Source organism: Kogia breviceps, chromosome 2 (assembly GCF_026419965.1).
Source record: "Kogia breviceps isolate mKogBre1 chromosome 2, mKogBre1 haplotype 1, whole genome shotgun sequence".
Classification (NCBI taxonomy): Eukaryota; Metazoa; Chordata; class Mammalia; order Artiodactyla; family Physeteridae; genus Kogia; species Kogia breviceps.
The window spans coordinates 142,308,467-142,328,483 of NC_081311.1; the positions used below are offsets into that span (position 1 = coordinate 142,308,467).

At 41.8% G+C, this 20,017-nt stretch overlaps 1 protein-coding gene and 1 non-coding gene across 5 annotated transcripts in view; both read left to right on the forward strand.

Moving 5' to 3' along the window:
• The window catches only part of MAP3K20 (mitogen-activated protein kinase kinase kinase 20), a 170,411-nt gene that overhangs the window by 23,643 nt on the left and 126,751 nt on the right, over positions 1-20,017 (forward strand). The window lies entirely within an intron of this gene.
• Positions 14,195-14,267, forward strand: TRNAA-CGC (transfer RNA alanine (anticodon CGC)). The gene has a single exon. It is a non-coding gene; the product is annotated as a tRNA-Ala (tRNA).

The following is a 20,017-nucleotide window of genomic DNA, read 5'->3' on the forward strand; positions in this document are numbered from 1 at the left end:
GATCTTTTTTTCTAAGCTCTGCATTGTGCCCAGCCCACCATAAGCAATCAATAAATGCATAGGGAGTAAATAAAATAATAAACCTAGTAATCATATCTCAACTTTCTCTTCTTTTGTAAGATTTTCCAGGAAGGTTTTGCTCTTCCTGAATCTATAGAAAAGAACAGCCTGCATTCCTAGTCTACTTCATTCCTAGCCTTTTCCGTGTTTGGCTGATCTTTTGAGCTCTTAACAAATCAGTTTGTCTTTGAATGAAAGGTTCTGTTCTATGGCTGTTAGGCAGGATTTTCCTGGCCATGGTTCTTATCTGGTTTGGTTTGTTTTTTTTTTTTTTAACATGTTTCCAAGAAAGAAATCCAAGATGCTTTTTCTAGCAGTGTTAATATCTGATGTTCATGATTCATGACCTGAGAAAAATTAAGTTGTCCGAAATGAAATGAGACCGTTGGAGTCTTAATGACTTGAAAATATGACTTCTACCCCTGATACTATTCTTTAGGAGAACAGCGCTTGGTAAAATTAGCTACATTACAGCAGCTACACTGTTAAGGATGGAAATGTCTGGTGAGTGTTTGTGCAGCTCTGCTCAAGAAGGAGGGGACTAAACGGCCGATCTGCTTTTGAAGACAAATTATATTAAGCAATTAATGAACAAAATCCATTTAACTCACTACATTTTAAAAACATGCAAAATAGTGCATCCTTTAGTGGGAAACAATTGCTTCTGTTATTCGAACTATAGTCGTAGAACCTATCTTAAGTATGTATTCATTTTATTTTAATCGTTGTATGGGTATTTTAAAATATAATACATAGTTTGATTAACATCTAAACTAACTTCTCCTAAACTAATTAGCTGCTGACCAAATTTTTTTTTTTTTTTTTTGCGGTACTCGGGCCTCCCACCGCCGTGGCCTCTCCCGCTGTGGAGCACAGGCTCCGGACACGCAGGCCCAGCGGCCATGGCTCATGGACCTAGCCGCTCCGCGGCACGTGGGATCCTCCCAGACCGGGGCACGAACCCGCGTCCCCTTCATCGGCAGGCGGACTCTCAACCACTGCGCCACCAGGGAAGCCTGACCAAATCTTTAAAGTTGTGAAAGTGGAGAACTTTTTTCCCTTAAAAATCTCAGGATAGGGACTTCCCTGGTGACACAGTAGTTACGACTCCGATCTCCCAATGCTGGGGACCCAGGTTCAATCCCTGTTCGGGGAATTGGATCCCACGTGCATGCTGCAACTAAGAGTTCACATGCCACAACTAGGGAGCCGGCAAGCTGCAACTAAGGAGCCGGCGAGCCACAACTAAGGAGCCCACCTGCTGCAACTAAGACTGGGTGCAACCAAATAAATTAAAAAAAAAAAAAAACTCAGGATAGTTTCTTAACCTCACAATAAGGCCTCTAAGTGTAACCTACATTCTTCTTTGGGAAAAACTTGGGAACTGTGGCTAAGGCCAGGGTACTGGTTTCAGAACAGGGAGGATATGTGGGAAATTCTGATTCCAGTTAGACTTACTGTAAGTGCAGAGCAGACCAAGAACAAATCTAGTAAGAGATCAAGACATTAATATTAACTGGGTTTGGGGGTGTGGAGCATTAAAAATTCATACTCTGCCTTTTTTCAAAAACTATTTAAGATTATTAGCAGGTAGAATAAGCATGTTTTTGAGATTACAAGGAAGACCCTCTATACCCCCCAAATCTCCCAGACCTGAATGTAGGGTAAGGAAATATAAGCAAATTAACATTTCCTGAGTTCCTGTTATTGACAGCCTCTATTCAATCCTATTGCTAATGCCTCAAATTTTAGCATTGTAATTTCATTCTTTAAGATTGTTTACCCTAATAAAACTGCAAATACCACTGAGAAAAGAAACATCTTTGTAACACCTCAGAGTAAATGACATATGTGATATTTTTTCCTGGGACATACCTTTCTAGGTGGGCAGATGCACAATCGATGCTGTAGGAGACTATGACCTACACAGATTAGTAGGAGATCTTCTTTTCTGTATTCTGTCATCCAAAAAATATTGGATATTTATTACATGCCAGGCACTATTCTAGATACTGGAGCCACATCAGTAATAAATAGACAAAAATTCATGTCCTTATAGAGCTTTATCTTCAAATGTGGGAAATGAAACAACTAACTAAAGGGTATATTAAAACATTATAAAGATCCTTATGCCTCTTAAATATGGGCTGAACTTAGTGACTCACTTCCAAAAATTAGAGTATAGAAAAGAAAAAATTAGTAACTTTACAATCGACAAAGCTGGCAAACACTACCTTAACCAAGTGACATGGGTTAATATCATTAGTGTTAAGCCATGCTGCTAGCCCATAACTCCAATATGATGTGATGAGAAAACCACTTCATCTCTGTGGTCCTCTTCCCCCAAAACCCATAACCCCATTCTAGTCGTGAGGAAAATAGTCGTGAGATAAACCAAAAATGATGGACATTCTACAAAATACCTGGCCAGTACTCCTCAAGGTTATTAAGGTCTTAAAGAAAGACTGAGAAAATGTCACAGTCCAGAAGAGATTGAAGCATGATGACGAAACATAATGTAGTATCTTGCACTGGATTCTAGAACAGAAAAAAAAAAAAAAAAAAAGACATCGGTGTTAAAAATGGTGAAATCCAGATAAAGTCTGGAGTTTAGTTAATAGTAATGTACCAATAATGGTTTCTTAAATCTGATACATGTACCCTGGTGATGTTAAAATTAAGGGAAGCAGGGTGAGAGGAATGATCTGCATTATCTTTCCAACTTTTCTGTAAATCTAAAATTATTCCATAATAAAAAGTTTATATTAAAAAAGTGAGGAAAAACATAGAGCAGAGTACAGGGCATCAGGAGCGCTAGTATGGGGCTAGTGTTGCCGGTTTACATGGGTTGGTCTAGGTAGGCCTCGTTGAGAAGGTGGTATTTGAGTAAATGCTTGGAGTAAACGATGGAGCCATCTGCCTACACAGGGGTAAAACAGTCCACGCACAGGGAACATGCAGATGCCAGGTGGGAGCATGCCTGGTGTGTTGGGGAAGAGCAGGGAGGCCGTTGTGGCTGGAGTGGAGTGAGTGAGGGCGGGTAGAGACAGGAAATGGGGCCAGAGAGGTAACAAGGCCAAATGGGATAGGGCCTGTAGGCAATTGCAAGAGCTTTTGATTCAAGTCAGGAGGAAATGGTGAGCAGTTCAATGCTTTGGAGTAGAGAAGTGAAATGACTTATGTTTTAATATGACTACTCTGGTTACTCTGCTGAGAAAAGACCATATGGGGCAGGGGCAGAAAGACCAGTTAAATTATAATCCAGACAAAGAGGTGTTTGTGGCTAGGCCCAGGAAGGTTGCACTGGTGGCAGTCAGAAGCGGTTGAATTTGGGGTATATTTTAAAGATAGATCTAACCAGATTTGCTCACTGGACGTGCTGTGTGAAAGTAGAGTCAAGGAAGTCTCAAAGGTTTTGCACTGAGGACGTGGAAGGATGTATCTGCCATCATGGGACAGGGGGAAATCATGGGTGGAGCAGGTTTGTGAGAGCAGATCAAGAGTTCATTTTTTTTTTTTTTTTTCGGTATGCGGGCCTCTCACTGTTGTGGCCTCTCCCGTTGCGGAGCACAGGCTCCGGACGCACAGGCTCAGCAGCCGTGGCTCACGGGCCCAGCAGCTCCGCGGCATGTGGGATCTTCCCAGACCGGGGCACGAACCCACGTCCCCTGCATCGGCAGGCGGATTCTCAACCACTGCGCCACCAGGGAAGCCCAAGAGTTCATTTTTGATACAGGCAATGAACCAAGGAAGGAATTAGCCATCTAAAAAATACCATGTACAATGCAACAAAAATATGAAATAATTGGAAATAACCCAAATGTCCATCACCAGATGCATGGATAAACAAAATATGGTGTATGTATGCAATTAAATAGTATTCATTCCTTTAAAAGGAGTGTAATTCTTATACATGCTACAATGTGGATGAATCATGAAAACATTATGCTTAGAGAAATAAGCGAAACACAAAAGGACAAATATTGTATGATTTTACTTATATGAGATACCTAAAATAGGCAAATTCAGGTACAGAAAGTAGAATAGTGATTACTAGGGGCTGTGGGGAATGGGGAATTGTTTAATTGGTATAAAGTTTCTGTTTGGGATGGTGAACAAATTTTGGAAATAGATTAGTGGTGATGGTTGCACAACAGTGTGAATGCACTTAATACATTGTACACTTAAAATGGTTAAAATAGGGGCTTTCCTGGTGGCACGGTGGTTGAGAGTCCGCCTGCCGATGCAGGGGGTGCGGGTTCATGCCCCGGTCCGGGAGGATCCCACATGCCGTGGAGCGGCTGGGCCCGTGAGCCATGGCCGTTGAACCTGTGCGTCTGGAGCCTGTGCTCTGCAACAGGAGAGGACACAACAGTGAGAGGCCCGCGTACCGCAAAAAAAAAAAAAAAAAAAAAAAAAAAAAATGGTTAAAATGGTACGTTATGTATTATGTAGCACAGCTAAAATATAAAGTTCTATTTCAGAAAAAAATGAAATACTGAGGGATACATTTAACAAAAGAATTGTGCACTATCTTTACACTGAAAAATATAAAACATTGCTGAGAGAAATGAAAGAAGACATAATAAACGGAGAGATATGCTATGTTTATAGGTCAGAATATATGTCAGGATGTCAGTTCTCCTGAAATTGATTTGTATATTCAATACAATCACAACCATAACACCAGCCAGCTTTTGGTAGAAATTGATAAGCAGATCATAAAACATATATGGAAATGCGAAGGACCTGGAATAGCCAAAAGAATTTTGGAAAAGAGAGCAATGTTGGAGAACTTATGCTACTGCCTTATATCAGTACTTACTATAAAGCTACAGTTTTCCACATTGTGTGGTTGGTGTCAAGATGTATGGATAGAACAGTGGAACAGAACAGAGAGTCTAGACATAGACCCACACATATTTGGTCAATAGATTTTTGACAGAGGTCCCAAGGCAGTTCAGATGAGGATGAAAAGATGAATAAAGGATCATATTTTCAATAAATGGTGCTGGAACAATTAGTGTCTATATGCCAAAAATTTCAGAACCACTGGAATAGGGAAATGTAGTTGGTTGCTGAGTACCGATAAGGGTGTGTGTTTTCTCCAGGCATATTCAGCTCAACAGGTGCAGGAGTGGAGTAGATAGAACATCGGATTTATTCACGGTTGTGGTTTTCCTGAGTAAAGTGAAGTAAAAGCAGGACAGAAGAGTTGCGGATGGATTTAAGGGAAGGATTCTATGAATTGCCATGGAATTTAAGTGAGGGGAAGAGGGGAAGGAAGACATCCGGGAATGGAGTGGCATGAAAAGATATAGGAACTGGTGATTGTAGGGCGAGGGATTGCTGGGGTCCAGGTACTAGAAGGAGGGAGTAGGAAATATAAGAAGTGAGATGGGTGGATTTTGGATTATGGACGGTGCAGTTGCTGGTCATGCAGGGTCTAGGGTGTGACCAAAAGAATGTGCTACTGAGGTGTGTTGAAGGATTAGATTGTTGCAGCAGAGTTGAAGGACTTGAGAGGACAAGTGTCTGAGGCTCATTTATGTGCATGTAAACATTCCTACACTATGTGACAAAAATTGTAACTGGAGAAAATGGCAGTAAGCTAGGAGCTGAAATCATCAAGCAATGAAAGGGAGCTCTCTGGAACTGGTATATGTTGGCAACTGTAAAGGATAATGGATGATGCAATCTAATGACATAGATTCAGCTTTTAGGGAGGGGAGAGAGAGCCGTCTGGAAATGGTTATGAGGAGCCAGGAGGACACCTTGTTCCCCTCCAGGCCCCAGGGAGCAAGTGCTGAAAGAGACAGACTAGCTGTCATCGGGAGAGCTGCAGAGGAGAGCCAGCTCCTGTCAGAAGATGAGGGAAGGTCTAGGGAAGTTTAGACTTTTGGCAGAAGTGTAAAATGGCATAGCCTGCTGGAGGGCAGTTTTGGAGACTGACAGAAGTCTTAAAATGAAGTGCTATTTGATCCATCACTCTAACTTTTAAGAACTTGTTCTAAGGAAATAATTGGAAAAGGGCACGTGCGTATGTGTTAAGAGTTGTTTATGGCCATAAAATGGGAAACAGTGAGCATATGCTACTTTTATAATAAGAAAAAAAAACAAAGCTAAAAAAAAAAACAAAACTAACCAAATGCATGGAATCTTATAGCATGGAGATGGGAGAAACATCTTTATGATTTGTCAGTTTTGTACACATGGGCAATTCGCCCCCTGTTTAGTTTTAAATCTGAAAGTACCTTGAAAATATACTCATATGCTTTTGGTATTTTCTGCTTCACCTCCCCTAGATTATCATTGATGGCATCCAATTTTTTTTTTTTTTCATGCCACACGGTTTGTGGGATTATTTCCCTGACCAGGGATCAAACCGGGCCCTCAGCAGTGAAAGCGCAGTCTTAACCACTAGACCACCAGGGAAATTACCCATGGCCCGCACTTTTAATCTCCTTGTTTATCTTAACTTTTTCCCCTTAATTTCTTTGCTGTCATGAAGTTCTGCCTACACGTGGTATAAAGTAAACATGAATTCTACTTAAGAGTCTCTCCGGGTATGAGTTGATAGCTGAAGAAACACTGCAGGCATTTTAAGTTAAAAATATTGTACATTTCTTTGGGTTTGACATCTTAATCTTGTAGTATTCTTTAGGAAGACAAATAGAACATTTGATTACTAACCAACAGGGCTTTAGAATTTTGCCTTTGTTTCTAGCTTGCTCCAGATTTGGTAATTATAAGGGGGAGAAATCTGTATTCATTCTGTAGGTGAAAACTTGTAAAGAACACATAACCAGTACTTGGGTGGTATTTGAAATGTGTTTTTTCCTTTATTATGGTGGATTTTTTTTCTTTTTGTTTTAGCAAATTCATAAAGGTTCTGGAATGTTTACCCACAGCCATTCGTCAGGATGAGTTAGGAAGAAATTTTTCTTTTTAAGAACTGCATATAAACAGAGAAAAACCTTTCACACCTGTTTATCTTAGCACGGCCTGCAGAGAAGGAGAGGCAGATTCTCCATTAACTCTTCACTTCAGAGAGGAGTTTAGAAAAGAGACAGAGCAGACTGTGACCTTATCAGCCTTGAGTAAGACCACTCACAGCCAGCTGGAGGGGCCCGCCATTTGTTCCTACAAACAAAAACCTTTCCTACATTTCTTATTTCTCTTTTTGAGCCCCTCTGTACAGTTCTTTCAACTCACCTAGCTGAATTGTCTGAGTTCGTAAGATAATTCTAGAATACATTTCCAGAAATACACTTTGGAGTTTTTTTCTTTAATGAAAACTACCTTTCAGTTTTGGTCCTCATTTGATACAGTAAATGTCTCTTTTATCCTCATATATTAGGAAATCTAGTTGTGGGGTGGGGTAGGGTGGGTGGGGTGTGATATATTTATCTCCTCTAAAGGAATGTTTGATAATCCTCTTCCTTTTAAGATATTAATTTGATTCAATAATAAGTGAGGCATAAGTAAAATTAATAACCTTTTAACTTAAAAAAAAATAAATTTATTTATTTATTTATTTTTGGCTGCGTTGGGTCTTTGTTGCTGCACGCGGGCTTTCTCTCGTTGCGGTGAGCGGGGGCCACCCTGTGTTGAGGTGCGTGGGCTTCTCTTGGTGCACAGCACGGGCTCTAGGCGTGCAGGCTCAGTAGTTGTGGCTCGCGGGCTCTAGGGTGCAGGCTCAGTAGTTGTGGCACATGGGCTTAGTTGGTCCGCGGCATGTGGGATCTTCCGGGACCAGAGCTTGAACCCGGGTCCCCTGCCTTGCCAGGTGGATTCTTAACCACTGTGCCACCAGGGAAGTCCAATAACCTTTTAACTTTAAAAAGAAACAAAGCCCTTTTTTTATACAATTTATAAATCAAAGTAAGTGGTGTCCTCGTTGACTGAATCAGTCCATAAGCTGTATAAGAAAATCAGCCTGCTTTCTCATTTGCTACCATCCCTCTTCATGGACTCTCTCTCCATACAACTTATTTAAACCACTTCATGTTGCACACATTCCTGTCTTCCTTGATTTCAGTACCTGCCTCAGTTATTGTTTCTGTCCTGTCTTTGACCATCAACCATCCTGAGTGAATTTGGCATCCACTTTAAGGACCCTTGAACCGACTGCAGACTTCTGTCACTACCATTTGCATGGCTTTTAGTTCCACTTCCCTTCAGCCACTTATGGGTAAAAACCTCATAGCTTAGAACTGCTCTGCCTTCAAAACAGCAACCCTGAGCTTCCCTTCTCTGCCCATAATTTATTTTACCCAGTCTTCAGCAGCTCTGCTTTTCTTCATCCTTATCACGGCATCTAGCCTTTATTCTCCAACCTCAGCACTCCCTTTTGGATTCATTTGCCTCCAGGCCTGCAGGTTTCCCACCATGCACTTATTTCAGTGTTCACCTCTTTAATCCTGTTAAATCCCTTTGTTCTTACCTCCTTGACCTATTCCTTGAAGACAAAGACAATGGCTTTGTGCATCTGTGCATCACCTTGCTCAGTATTCACTGTTTTCTTAATGGGCAAATGACATTAACATATGTATTCACAGGTTTAGTTTTAATCACTTTTGACTGTGTCAAAAATTAAACCTGCCATCAGAGGACAAATGTAACACTCAGGAACCCAGCTAATGGAATTGCAGGGCCTGTAGTTTTAAATCAGGGCTGCAAACTGCAGAGTCTACATACGGTAATCCAAAGGAGTAAAGTCAGCACAATGGGAAGTGGAGGGAACTGGGGGGAGGTAGAAAGGGCAGCTCCACTGTGTACAGCTGTGTGCTCGTCCATCAGGGTTGTCACTGTTAAACTTGGTACCAACTGGTAGTTCATGGGTATTTCTGTCGTACAGGTATTTTGTGTTTGGTCCACACAGTATTTTAATTTTAAAAAGTTCATTGTCAACATTTAAAATTTAGTTGATTTTATATGAAAATCCAGATTTCTAGCTTCCTTGAAAAAGAAGCAAACTGGGTCCTGTTGTTGAGTGGTGACACTGATGACTTGTTTGATGAGGGCAAGGCTCATTTGGGAGTATTAATTCTAAAAGATTTAGTAAAGATCAGTACTATAATTTTATAATTATGCCTCATTTAGTAAGATGCAATTTTCATTAGTATTTAACAATGCAATCAATAAAATAAAAAGAAGAATTAGGGCTTCCCTGGTGGCACAGTGGTTGAGAATCTGCCTGCCAATGCAGGGGACACGGGATCGAGCCCTGGTCTGGGAAGATCCCACATGCTGCGGAGCAACTAAGCCCGTGCGCCACAACTACTGCGGCTGCGCGTCTGGAGCCTGTGCCCCGCAACAGGAGAGGCCACGGCAGTGAAAGGCCCGCGCACCATGGTGAAGAGTGGCCCCCGCTTGCCGCAACTAGAAAAAACCCTCACACAGAAACGAAGACCCAACACAGCCAAAAATAAAAAATAAATAAATTTTTTTTAAAAAGAAGAATTAGTCTGTTAAAAAAATTATCTGTGAAGTATATCTGAAGGACTAAGGAATGTTAATCTGAATCTCTTAAGAATGCCAAGAGTGCCTCTTATGAAGAAGGGATATGTTCTTGGTAAACTTTTAAACTTCCTCACTGATTTTTTTCCCTAATAAAACATACTGAACTCTGTTCTTGGAATGGACTTTTAGCACAGAAATGTAAAGTACCAATACAAAAACACAAAATGTAAAAGTCATGAGCTGAAATGTATCTTTAAGCAAGAAGCAGCTTTGCAAACTACAAATATCATATTTCCTGAATTATTTCTGATTTGATAGCAGTACCTTCCTTATCTCCGTTCATTTTCCCAAACTATAGACATGGATTATATTTTTATGTGGCAAAGTGTTATGGAGTGACTCTTTGGTTTCTGTCCTATGTGGAAATAAAGGAATGAGACGAAAACCAAGAACAGTGATAATGAAAAGATCACTGTCTCTTTTCCATTTTCTTTTTCCACATGAAGCTCTCTCTCCTGTCCTCAGTTATCTCTGTAAGGAAAGCTACTCTGAAAAAACAAATCTTCCTTTGAATATTCTGGAACGATCAGACTGTGCATATTACTCTTGTTTTTACTGATTTGCTTCTATGATAGTGAAAGAAATAAAACGTAACATTTTATGCATAGTAGAGTATTATATTTGCAGACATTTCCATTCCATTTAAAGGCTTCTGCCTCTTTTGGAAGTTTTTCCCCAAATATGAGGAGTGTTAAGTGCATTGATATATTTAATTTTTTGTTTCATTGATGAGTTTTTTTTAAAATGATGATGTTTGTAGCAATAAAAAGATAAAATTTTATATGAATTGGCCCCTTGATGATTTACCCATAAATGAAAATAATACCAAGGTTCTTATATGCCTCAACTATTTTGCTATTTATTTTCTTAATAAAATTTTGTTTTTTACAATAAAATTGTAACCTCAATATCCTTAATTGCACAAGAATTGGTTAATGATTTCCAAGATTACACAATACAGGATAGGACAGATGTTAGGGTAGCTTAAAGGAGTGCTCATCTAGAAAATGTCTCTGAGTGGGGCAACAGTCATAAATCATTTTTGGCTATGGAAATTTTTGTTAATCTCTTGTGGCATCTAATACCAGAGACACTCTACCCTGAGGTATGTTAGGAAAACATCTAAGTTATATATATATAAAGGCCTTCTCTGTTCAATTAGAGTGAAGTACCTGCCATTTGTCAAGGTAAAGAGGGTGGGAATAGGGTGGTGGATGCTTGAGGGAGTGGTCAGTGGAGAGATGTAACAAGAGTAGGGTATCTAAATCTATGGTAAGGGGGACTTCCCTTATGGTGCAGTGGTTAAGAATCCGCCTGCCAGTGCAGGGCACACGGGGTTGATCACTGGTCTGCGAAGATCCCACATGCCACGGAACAACTGAGCCCTTGCGCCATAACTACTGAGCCTGCGCTCTAGAGCCTATGAGCCACAACTACTGAAGTCCGTGCACCTAGAGCCCGTGCTCTGCAACAAGAGAAGCAACTAGAGAAAGCCTGCGTGCAGCAACGAAGACCCAATGCAGCCAAAAAATAAATTAAAAAAAAAATTTTCAATAAAATAAAATAAATCTCTGGTACAGCAGGAGATTCACCCCAAGGGGCTTTCTGTTCTTTATACAATTAGAATCAGAAAATTTGGGACCTTAAAACATATTATCTGAAGCCAGCTATTTTTTTTTTTTTTTCGGTACGCGGGCCTCTCACTGCTGTGGCCTCTCCCGTTGCGGAGCACAGACTCCGGACACGCAGGCTCAGCGGCCATGGCTCACGGGCTCAGCCGCTCCGCGGCATGTGGGATCCTCCCCGACCGGGGCACGAACTCGTGTCCCCTGAATCGGCAGGCGGACTCTCAACCACTGCGCCACCAGGGAAGCCCGAAGCTAGCTATTTTTGCTCCCGTTGTTTTACAGATGGAGAAATCTAGCCATGTATAATAGTAGACCTTAAGATTAATTATGTTTCATCTCTTTTCTCTTTGTAATTCTATTTTATTCCAATCAAGTCAGAATATTTCTTAGTTTATTGAATTGTTTACATTTAAGGAGATAAAAATCTTTCTTTAAATAGATGTGCCCAAAAGAATGAGATCTGATATTAGTTAGTAACATTAATGAGTCTGGTTCGGGGAGACCACAGAGTTTTATGGACCTGTTAGTTTTTTGAAATTATTTCCAGATTCTTGGCTCCGTGTTAGGGGCTTGTGGTGGAGAAGCAATTTAGAAAAGCAGCAAGTAAAAAAAGTAACCTATAAATATTTTATGTGTTGGTTCCTTGGGTTGACTGTGTGTCTAATTTTGATCTCTGTGTCTGTGAATACTCAGGAGCCACAAACATACACCCACACAGACACACCCACACACTTTCTCCCTTAGATTTTCACAAGACCTTGTTCTGGAATCAGTGATTTTACAGAATAAAGCAGGAAATGGAGATTGTGTTTGACAGAGACTAGGTTCCTTAAAAGGGAGGAAGTCCTTAATGGCAAGGCCTGACTTAGAAGTTGGTAGTAGTTACGTCTGTTCACCATCATTTTTTGCATCTACATCATCATATATGTAGGGCTTGATTTCAAACTGTCTTTATTCAGGAAATTGCAGGGCTTCCCTGGTGGTGCAGTGGTTGGGAGTCCGCCTGCCGATGCAGGGGACGCGGGTTTATGCCCCGGTCCGGGAGGATCCCACATGCCATGAAGCGGCTGGGCCTGTGGGCCGTGGCCGCTGGGCCTGTGCATCCAGAGCCTGTGCTCCGCAACGGGAGAGGCCATGACAGTGAGAGGCCCGCGTACTGCAAAAAAAAAAAAAGAGAGAGAGAGAAGAAAAAAAAGAAATTGCAGCTTCTTCCTGTTATTTACTTAAAATATTATAAGATAATGGTAATTAAGTTTGAAAAACGTACCATTTGTAAGGTTAGTATGTCCTATCCAGTGGGTAATACCATGATATAAGAGGTGCCTCAGTACAAAACAGTAGATTATATCAGTCAGGGTCCAATCAGGCAACAGAAACTACACCAGTAATTTGAACAGTGAAAACTCAATATTAAAATTACTAACTAGCAAAAGGTCAACTACTATTAACTAGTAAAAGTCTCTAAAGAATATCGGAATAGCAAAGGTAGGGAGCAGCCACTCCCTCTGAACCTAGGAAGAATACCAAAGGAAGGAACAGACTTGGGAGAGAAATTTAGACCTCATTGGAGAGCATGTATCTGCTTCTGGGTGGTGGAGGGTTTTGCTGTGGTGTCACAGTCTGGAGCTGGTTCACAAGAAGCCATCTGCTGGGGTTCCAGTGATGGTTCTCAGGGGTACCACGGCTGGTGTGTAGGAAGCCACCTGCTGGGGAGCTGGCAGGCTGAGGCTGGTCGACTGAGGTGCCAATAAAACACTTGAGGGTAACATTGGGTGTCTCATGTGCTGCTGGCAACCGTAGCCACTGGAAAAAAATCACACAGGAAACAGGAAGGGAAGGCCCCTCCTCTGTCATGTCTTGCAGTTAGCTCTCCAGTGCCCTTTATTGACAGCCTAACATTGTGCCAGCTGGCAAAAGAAAAATGTTTATAGGGTCTGTCTCCAGCATCATAAGGCAGGACAAAACAACAGGTATGGTGCGGAGAAGGAACTGATTGGTAACTGGCACAGTTCACCCCGTTGGCTACTCAGCTTCTGTGTACAACCTCTATGCACATTTGAACTTCCATATAATAATGAAACAACTCTGTGCTTTTACCAATCAAGAGCACCTGTCCTTTGTACAAGTGAAGAAGTTTTCACCCTTCCCTGAAAATAAGGAGACACACACTCCCAAATGTCATTGTATCCATTGCTGACCTTATTAATCCCTCCTCAAAGTCCATCGTAGTCTCACTGAATACTCTGTTACCTAAAGACTAAGTCATAAAGTTAACCCCTAACAACTTGCATATAAAACATGGGGGAAATAGACATTTTTCCAAGAAGACATACAAATAGCCAGCAGGTGTATGAAAAGATGCTCAACATCACTAATCATCAGGGAAATGCAAATCAAAACCACAATGAAATATATAATCTCACACCTGTTAGGATGACTGATAGCAAAAAGTCAAAAGATAACAAGTGCTGGTGAGGATGTGGAGAAAAGGGAACCCTCGTACAGTGTTGGTGGGAATATAAATGGGTGCAGCCACTATGGAAAACAGTTATAGGGGAGGGATCCTCAAAAAGTTAAAAATAGAACTACCATATGATTCAGCTGTCCTACCTCTGGGTATATATCCAAAGGAAATAAAATCACTGTCTCAAAGAGATATCTGCACTCCCATGTTCATTGCAGCATTATTCACAGAAGCTGAGATATGGAAGCAACCCAAGTGTCCATTGATGGATGAATGGATAAAGAAGTTGTGTGTAAGGTACAAACTTTCAGTCATAAGATGAATTAGGTCCTGGAGACCTAAAGTACAGCATGGTGACTATTAATAATAATGTGAAGTTTGCTAGGAGAGTAGATCTCAAGTGTCCTCATCATACAACACAAAAGGTAACTATGTGAGCTGATAAATATGTTAATTAGCATGATTGTGGTAGTCATTTTATAACATATACTTTTGTCAAAACATCATGTTGGGGACTTCCCTGGTGGTCCAGTGGTTAAGACTCTGCACTCGCAATGCAGGGAGCATGGGTTCGATCCCTGGTCAGGGAACTAAGATCCGGCACGCTGCATGGCGCAGCCAAAAAAAAAAAAAATGTTGTACACCTTAAATATATACAATTCTTATTTGTCAATCGCACCTCCATAAGCTAGAGAAAAATAAGAAAAAGAGATAAGAAATAGTTAATATATGCAAATAAGTGTACATATATTATACAGATATAGATATAATTATATAGATATCAAGCAAAGGGAAAAATACACAGAGCTCCTCCCATCCTCATTTCTGTAACTAGTCATGATTTCTGGCTTCCTTCCTCCTCTGCTCGTTCCAGATTTCCTTTTTCCCTCAGCCAAAACCTCAGCTGTTCAGGGTTCTTTACTTGGTGGGGTGACCTGAACTTTCATTTCTGAAGGTTCTGAGTCCTCAGTAGTCCTGCCTGTTACTGGTTATCGTTGTGTTTCATTAACTCTTGTTATTGAGCATAGACGTATTAGGGGGTCACCTCATAGAATCCCCTGGGTTTCAAACATAGAGTTCTTTTCTCCCACTGTTGAGCAGCAACCTAAGTTTTTTCTTTGGTAGTTAGGATCAATCACTCCCATCAGTAGAGGAACTTCTTTTTCTACTTTTTGGTTCAGTGGCATAAGAAACCTAAAATAGCCAAGTGGCATTCTTTTTTGTTATTTGTTTTTTGGTTTTTTTTTCGGTACAGACATCAATCCTGTTCCTTTCAAGTCCCTGATCATTCAGACAAACTGTAAGCAATCACCCATGAGTTAGTATAAATTCACACTTCGGGCCATCTCTCATCCCAGGCAAAGTGGGTCGCTAGATGTACCACCCAGGTTCTGCCCACTGGGAGGATTTTCCTTAAAAGCTGTTCCTTGGGGATTATCCCTGCTTGGGGCTGCAGACATCTACTTTTAGTTGGTACTTACGTTATCACACAGAAACATTTATAAATTGAGCTCATGTATTTTCTTTCTCAGTCAGCCTGCTATAGGGAACTTAGTATTGATTCAGAGCTAGTATTTCGTAATCTCTGAAACTGCTGGGCATTTCCTTTTCCCCAGTGCGCTGTCCGTGTAGTAAATGGCAGCAGGTCCCTTTGGTGAATGCTCAGAGGAGGGTTTTCTATGCCTGTGACAATACCAGCAGGGCTCTTCCTCAGGGACACCTGGACTTGCCTTCAATCAGAGGGCTCTGGTCTGAAAACCGGCCTAGGCCTAGAAACTGGGTGTGATGTTTGACTCCCTGGTGGTGACTTAGTGGCTGCCAGACCTAGAGATTTTTCTGTTTAATAGATCATGTAATATTCTAGTAGATTCCACGCTGATTTCATTCGTAGCGACACCCAGTATCCCTAAGCATTTTGCTCATCAATACATCCCTGCTGCCTTTTATGGTAAATGCAGCAGTCTTATCTTTGGCATTAAGTGCTTGCTGCTTGGCCTCTGCTAACCGCTTTATTTCTTCATCACCATGGAAATCAGAAAGCCTGTCTCAATGGTGAGACAGGTCATACCTGCGGTCATACCTGGTCTACAAATGAGAGTAGGCTACAGAGTTTTTCAGCGATGCAGTGCTCCTTTCACCAATGTATTTTTCAATGTGTTAGTGAAAGGAGGTATCTCTGGTCCTCCTCAGGAGATCTGGTTAGGGTGGGTGTGTGTGCAGTTTGCCTGTAGTAATCAACTCCAACATTCTTTTCTTCCTAAGCCTTTGGATTCCGTCTTCCACATCACGCCAGGGAAGTTCTAGCATCTCAACCTCATTACATGTAGGCTACCACGGGGTTCAAGTTTTAGTCAACCAATCAAGTAAACTATTAGAGACATTTCCAGCTTCATGGGCTAACATATTAAGTCTGGAATCTCTAGTAAATGCATCCATATCTCTGAAATCAGCCTGATCTATATATTCCCACCGTCCTCTAACACCTTTGATATTTACTCCTATACACATTCCCTGGGCTTTTCCCATATATAAACAAAAATCTTACAGGTTTTTATGGCCTGTAACATATTTACTTCTGGATGATACTGTGTACCTGACCACCTGGAGCGTGTTGAGATTTGGGGACAATGAGTGGTTTTGGTCAATCTTGAGAACCTTGAGCATCCCCCTGTAAGGCATGTACTGTAGGTGAGGCTCTCCAGCAAAAGAAGGCTTGTCTCTTGAGACATAGGAGGGCAAGCTACTTCTATAGGTAAGGGAGCCTCAGAGTGTCTTTGGGGTTTAAAATGGTCGGTTTCGTCTTGAATCGAATCAGATGTACCCCTTTCCAGGCTTCAGGTCCAGTTCTTTCCCAATCAATACACTAACTTTCACATGAGGAACTTGGTGAGGTTGTGAAATCAACTGATGTTGTAATTCAGCAACATACACAATAGACTTTGGTTTTAACTTCTGGAAATAGTAGTCCTGTGGCTGCTGGAAATAAAACATCCTTTTAGAGCTGCTATGGAAGCTCTTCGGTTGTTAGACCATGACTTGCGCTGGGGATTAAAGGACCTGGCTCGGGCTTCCCTGGTGGCGCAGTGGTTGAGAGTCCGCCTGCCGATGCAGGGGACACGGGTTCGTGCCCCGGTCTGGAAAGATTCCACATGCCGCGGAGCGGCTGGGCCCGTGAGCCATGGCCGCTGAGCCTGCGCGTCCGGAGCCTGTGCTCCGCCGCAGCGGGGGAGGCCACAACAGTGAGAGGCCCGCGTACCACAAAAAAAAAAAAAAAGAAAAAAGACCTGGCCTGGCTCATCATTTTCTCTTGGTAACTACCTCATTGCCCTCAAAAGAACCCATCCTACCCTACAGTCCTTATGTTCATCATTACTGCCATGATGGTCAAGGACAGCAGACGCTTTGGCTTCCAGGCCTTGTTTCAATTGGCGCTTCACCTCAATTAACCACAGGTGATAACATGATTAATGTTGCTGCCTCTTTATGCCATGGATTATAACATCCTCTTTCCCATTGACAGGGAACTTGGCACTGCACTGCAGTCCACGTTCGTGACCAAGCTCACCCTAAGAACTTATTTTTCAGGGTCTGTAACCTAGGACCACATGCAGTACCAGCTCTTTGTCAGTCAGAAACGTTAATATAGAGAATTATTGACTAGTAAAAGGTGGATAACCACCCAGCGGGGTAAAACAGACTCAGGAGTACAGAAATAACGAACACAGGGAGCAGCCACTAACTCTGGAGCTGAGGGAGAGTCTTCAAGGAAGGAGCAGACTTGGAAGAGGTCCCATCCATCACACTATGGTTGAGACCCGTGGGCGGGGCTGTAGCTGTGCATGGGTGATAGGGGAGCTCATGGTGGTTCCACGGACTAGAGCTGGTTCACAGGAAGCCACCTCCGGGGGTGCTGGTGACGTTGCATGTAGCGCCCTGGGTTGGAGTCCTTCCACACGCAGCCCCTCTTTGGGTTATCTGTGGGCCAGAGCTGGTCAACATAAAGCCACCAGGTTGGGTTCCAGAGCTGGCAGGCAGGAAGCTGCCCATTAGGGTGTGGCTTCCAGAGCTTGTTACAAGAAGCCAGCTGCTGGGGTGCCAGAGAAGCCTGCTGAAGGGTGAGTGCCCCCAGATTCGTGCTGAAAGAGGGAGACGAAGCGCCGAGGAGCAAGAAAGAGATGCCCCTTCCTCTGCTGTGCCTGCATTGACCCTCCAGAGCCTCCATTCACAAAGCCTGAAAACACACCCACCGATTAAGGAGAAATGGTTATGGGGGTCAGCTCAAGTATTACAAAGGAGGGCAAAGTGTGGGTGCAGAATTAATTGAGAGGCAATTCATAACTGGCACCTATTTATAAGAGCTAGGTCAGTCTGAGAAGAAATGGTACCATTTTTTCTTCCTGTATTGAAAATCAACTGCCTAGTCTTTAGTTTACATGTTTTGTGGAAGATGTATATTTTAATCTGCCTTTAAATATATCCCTTGTAGAATCTCTCGTATATTACCTCCTAAGAGAAAGAACATTCTCAGTGCAATAAATTCTTGCCCGTGTATGTCAGCCTTACATCCATGAGTCCTGAGACCACAACTAAAGAACATAGATTGTTTTATGGCTTTTTAGCTTGGTGAGAGCTCTCATCACAGCAATACAAGGATCTCAGATTACCTTTATAGCAACTTCACTTGTGTTTTTCTGCTTAGAAGTTTTTACCTCATAGTTTGAATAGGAAACAAAGTTACATTTCATATATGTTCTTTGAAAATAGAACTTTATATACTAGTATTTCTTGCCTAACACTAAAAATGTCAGTACACTGGGGAGTGGAAGAGAGGATGCATTTCATTCCAGAGAGGAGTTTTCTCAGAAAGCTTTCTTTTCTTTATTTCCTTTTAATTGTCTAGATTGAGGGATGTTTGCTTTCCATTTCTGTTTTGCAGTAATCTGTACATTATAAATGAACAGAAAATTATACCTCAAAGAATGATTAAAAGCAAATGCTTGGAAGCAGTATAATTACCTTTATGGAATTTTAATATGTTTAATCCAAAGAATGAGGCATTGTCTCTAAATATATATTGTTTAGAAGAGCCTCGTGGGCTTCCCCGCTGGTGCAGTGGTTGAGAGTCCGCCTGCCGATGCAGGGGACGCGGGTTCGTGCCCCGGTCTGGGAAGATCCCACATGCCGCGGAGCGGCTGGGCCCGTGAGCCATGGCCGCTGAGCCTGCGCGTCCGGAGCCTGTGCTCCGCAACGGGAGAGGCCACGACAGTGAGAGGCCCGCGTACCGCCAAAAAAAAAAAAAAAAAAAAAAAGAGCCTTGTGGCACTTATATAGGGCATATATAAATTAGGGTATAGAATTTGGGGGTTTATACTTTATAGTTGGGGCAGGGAAAAGAATGACGGGCATGGGCAAGAAAGAGATAATGTTGTAATATTCCAGCGGTGAGGGTCCAAAGTAACAAAGCAAGCTTCTTTACAAAGAGAGTACTCATTTCCTGTTCTTACTGTCAGTCCAGAAGGAAGGAGAATAAGAAGTGCTCGGATTGCAGATGCTCTCGCAGATGATTTTGGGCAGTAGGGTTTCCTTAGAAAAACAGGGTAAATATTGATAGGCAGCATCCACATGTTCAACTCTGGTGGTGGCCACTGCAACAAGTAGGAGGTTTGTGCTTTCTGAATTTTAGAAAATGAAATAAGAGCCTACCAGGATCCTTCACTTATGTGACAACCCGGTGGTTTTGGAATGGGCATGTATTTTCTCGTCAAACCACAATCCTATCTGGGTTGGTTTTGTGGTTTTCTTTGGACATGTACCAGGAAATAGGGATTAGCAGTATGACCACTCAGTAAACATCAGGATTTTGATCACGAAATGAATGAAACAAGGAATAAGAAAGCAGATTTCCACTGCAGAGGACCACCCAGTGGTTATTTCCTTCTAATTACCTCAGCGAGTCTAAGAAAGAAGGAAGAGATGGATGGATGGAGGTTGGATTCCCTTTTCCTCATTCCATTTCCTCCCTCATTTAAACATTCTGTTGATATTTAAATAATTCAAATAATGACTTGCTACTCTCACCCTTTTTCTTAAGACTTGCTCTGCTATTCACAATGGGGGAAAGAGAAGAAAAATACTTTGATAACTATTTATAAACAGAAATTTTGCTTTTCTGAGGATTCTGTTAAAAAGGTGACCTTTAAAAAAGAATTCGTAGCATCTTTCAAATTTAGGATCCCAGCAGAAAACAAGCATGTTTACATTTTGGAGAGTGGTGGGGAAGAAAGGTGATGGGAACTGGTATGAATATAAGAAGCAGCTATTTATTTATTTATTTGCGGCA